Source organism: Bos mutus, chromosome 21 (assembly GCF_027580195.1).
Source record: "Bos mutus isolate GX-2022 chromosome 21, NWIPB_WYAK_1.1, whole genome shotgun sequence".
Lineage (NCBI taxonomy): Eukaryota > Metazoa > Chordata > Mammalia > Artiodactyla > Bovidae > Bos > Bos mutus.
The window spans coordinates 66,829,230-66,833,257 of NC_091637.1; the positions used below are offsets into that span (position 1 = coordinate 66,829,230).

The 4,028-nt window shown below is 61.0% G+C and overlaps 1 long non-coding RNA gene across 1 annotated transcript; it reads right to left on the reverse strand.

Annotated features, from left to right (window-relative positions):
• Positions 1–427: 427 nt before the first annotated feature.
• On the reverse strand, positions 428–3,508 carry LOC106701253 (uncharacterized). The gene is made up of 3 exons (XR_011461684.1): positions 3,414–3,508; positions 1,687–1,779; positions 428–531 (listed from the first exon to the last, which is right to left on the reverse strand). It is a non-coding gene; the product is annotated as an uncharacterized lncRNA (long non-coding RNA).
• Between the last annotated feature and the right edge of the window lie 520 nt (positions 3,509–4,028).

Sequence of the window (4,028 nt, forward strand, 5' to 3'; positions counted from 1 at the left end):
CAAACAAAAATACCCTCAAAAGCAGTGTAACAAAATCCAGGATGCACAAATTTTAAAGGAAACTGGGTTCCTCCTAAGCTCGCCCTGCTGTGCAACAGAGCCACGAGCCCCATGCCCCCCATGCTGTTCAAACATCAGTTAATTAAAATGAAATACAATTTAAACCTCATGCCCCCTTAGAACTAGCTGGACAGCTGCCGGGCCAGGGCCTCCAGGCTGGACGTTTCCGCGGTCACACAGGACTGCCTCCAGAGCCAGGGCGAGACGTGGAGCGGGCAGGACGGGGGGCACCTGGAGCCAACCAGCCCTCCCCCTGCATTTTGTGAACTGGCCCGGGCCTGGCGGCTGGTGGCAAGGTGAGCGCTCTGACATGGATTAGCTGAACCCAGGCCAGGCCTCCCTACCTGGGCAGGGCTGCCTTTTCACTTACCTTTTCAGAAACTCTGAGAACGTATTCAGAACCATGGCTTGAACCCGGCTGGTAATGGGAGGCCCGATGTCTTGCACCGAATCTATGGTTCCTTTCAACAGCTGTCGGTCAAAGCAAATGGACTCTCGGGGGACAGGGACAGACCGCTGGGAGGATGCGACTCCCCGACTCTGCGCCTTTCCCAGCTGCCCCCACACCTTGCCCCCTTCCAAGCCTGCAGATGGCAAGGGGCAGACCCCTCCCACCAGGCTCCCCCTGTGTCCTCAGGCCTCCCCACTCGCATCCAGACTGGGTCCTGCCCTCAGCCTCACACACCCGGAGTTTCTCCCATTTGACACACACCCTGAGGCTGCACCAGCCTCCTCAGCAGGAGCTGCCAGCTCTCCCCCAGCCCATGCCCCAGCCCAACTCCCTCCCGATGCTCTCAGCAGGGCGTCTCTGCGTAAAGGCATTGAGGATGCTGTGTCTCATTGTGGTCTCTCTTTCTAGCCCCAGCAGTCAAAAGAATCAACAGAAACACCAACTCACCCCTGAGAAGGCGGCCAAACACATGCACACGCACACATACAAACATGTGCTTACGTATATACACACAGGCACACATACAGAGGCACACACATATGCTTACAGACACGCGTATGCACACACACATGCTCACACACGCATATACATGTGCACACATGTATACACACGTGCTTATACATCCACGCTCCTATACAGGCACACACGCATATACATACGTACACACGTGTGCACACATTCATATACATGCACGCACATGTTCACACTCATGCTCACAGACCAAACATTTTACACCAGGTAGACTGCACAATGTCTCCTGGAGCCTCAGGGCCCTCCCCACTGAAGCCCCACCCTCCCCAGACACCCATCTCCCAGGTCCTAAGTGAGACCCAGGAGTGGGTCCTCATGAGATGAGAGGTTCCCCGCAGAGGCTCCTCCCCAAAAGATACACCCTGCACCCCAGCACCGGGACCCCACCATCCAAGAGACAGGCCTCGGCTGAGTGCTGCCTTCTCCGCTCCTCGCCTAGCCTCAGGCACCACGCACCCCCCAGCACCTCCCCGCCCAGCCCTGCTCCAGTGCCCAGCAGCACAGCCTCCCCCTCTCCCTCCTCCACTCAGCCCCTCCTGTCCGCACCACACCCCCGCCCCTCCCAGCACCCCAGTCCTTCCAGGCCCCTCCTCCTCCAGGCCGGCCACCCAGGAAGGTGCCAGGGGCCCTCATGGTGGGCATACCTGGAAGATTTTGAGGAACGCCTGGCAGGGAGAGGTGGCCCACTCTTTCTGATCACAGGTCAGGACATTTTCTAGTTGCTTTTCCAACTCTTTCTGCTCAGAACACAATAAAAGCAACTTCCATCCCTGTGTTCTCGCTGGGGCACAGCCAGGTCCAGCCCCCCCTACAGCTGAGCCTGGGGACAGGAGTGAGGGGCAAGTCTTCAACCAGCCCAGGGATCCCCACCAACCAGCAGCCTGAAATGCCCCCACCTGGGGGACCCAGTTTCCCAGGTAAAGCCCTTCTTCCACAGCCCACATCCATCAACCCGTCACGGGAGGCCTGACACCTTCCGGATCCGCCCCACCCCTAAGTCCAGAGAAGACAACCGCTCTGTCATCACCACTCAGTCGGGGGCGGGGGGATGAACAGCTACCCTCGTTGGGGACCAGGGTCCCTGCAGTGACCAGGTCAGACGGGGTGCCCAGATACCAACAGACTGGGGGTCAAGAGGACATGGGACGCCAGGCCTGACAAGGCCTGGGCCACAGCTCGGAGGCTACCACAGCCTGTGGAGACCTGTCTGGGCTGGGGATCCCCAGGCCACTGGTGCCCTGCTGAAAATCTTGGGGTGACCCCTCAGGCAGGCTCAAGGCGAGGACAAAGGCTCAGGAGGAAGCCCCTTCCCACACCGCCAGCCAGAGCACCGCCAGGGAGCTGCAGTCGGAGGGGCCGTGTGCTTCCACACGACCTACCACGTGCCTGCGGGCGCCCAGGTGGGGGCCGGCTTACCGGGGGCCCCGGGCCGAGGACACTTTCCTCCACGCCTGCTCAGCACTCAGTTCTCCACTCTTAGCCCTGCCCCCTCTCACGCCCCCACGCCCCCATGTCCCTAAAGCAGCAGGAACCTTATAGGGCTGGTGGTGTAGGGCAGGGAGAGGGCGCCCCACCCCTTGGCACTCGTCTCCGGGGGAGGGTGGCTGGAGTGGGGGGCAGCGTGGGGACCCAGCAGCGGGACCCTTTACTCCTGCCTGGGGGTCTGAACTGACACCTGGCAGCTCTGCTCAGCTCAGCTCAGTGGACGAGTGTGGAAGGCAGAGAACGACAAGGCCCGGATTCTCAGGCAGAGACTCCAAGAGCAGGAGGCTCTGACCCGGGTGCTTCAAGGGGACAGAGCCTTGAGTTAGGCCAGCACGGCTGTGCGCGCCGAGGAGAAGGCCGGGCATGTGTATCAGTGACAGGAAAACCGCAGTTTCAATGTACACATGTCCTGTGCTCGCTTGTGACAGCGAATCACGTTTTTAAAAAATGGTAGCGGTAGAAAAATTGTGATGACACTTTAAGTGCTCACCGTGTTGAATGAGAGGAGGAGGAAATGGCAACCTACTCCAGTATCCTTGTCCGGAAAACTCCATGGACAGAGGAGCCCGCTGGGCTACAGCCTCACGGTGTCTGCCATGGATTAACTGCCTGCGCCCTCCAGGGACAATCGACTCCCCATCTAAGCCTCCCAGTCTCTGGGGTCGCTCACTGGGGCCTGGAGAGCCAGACTGCACTGCTGGTCAAGGCTGCGACGGGGCCCGGCGTGGAGTCCCCACGGGCCGTTTTGTAACATGTCCTGTGACGCAGACCTACGGGGCAGTGGTCGAGGGCCCGGATCCGTCCTAGGGGTGAACTTGGGGTCCTGCTCAACCCCCAGATGCAGGACAAGGAGGCTGGGCGGCGGACGCTCCTGGAAGCCAGTTACCTGGGTCAGCTCCACCAGCCGGCTCTGCACCTGGGACATCCAGGTGGCAAACATCAGCGGGTCCAGGAGTTTCCTGGCGGCGGCGGGCCTTGACGTCGTCCTGCTGGATTGGAAGCAGCCGTGAGGGGCACAGGCCCGGCTGCGGAGCGGGGAGGGCTGGCTCAGAGCTGAGGGTGGTGCACTCCGGGCCGGTCCCCACCCCTGCTCAGGGAGAGGACAGCTGGGGGCCACGCACGGGAACTAAAGTCTCCGCGGTCATATCTGAGTGTGAGCTCGTGACGTGAGCTCCCCATACACTCACCGACAGGCTCACACACCCGTACCCATGGCACACCAGGAACACACCGACACACATACCCACAGACATGCACGTGTGAGCTCAGGCTGTCCCCTGAGTTTGCTCCCGCCCCAGGAGGCCCTTCTGAAGGTCCCTGCACTGACCGCAGCCCTGGCCTGAGGATCCTCACGCCAGGGCAGTGTCCTGGCCCAAGACCCCAAGGCCCCGAGGCGGACTCACGGCAGCTGCCCAAACAAGGTCTTCCCGGCCCAGGTGTAGAGCTCCCTGCAGCTGTCCCGGTCTCCACTGCGGGTCAGGAGCATGGAGAGGCGGCCCAG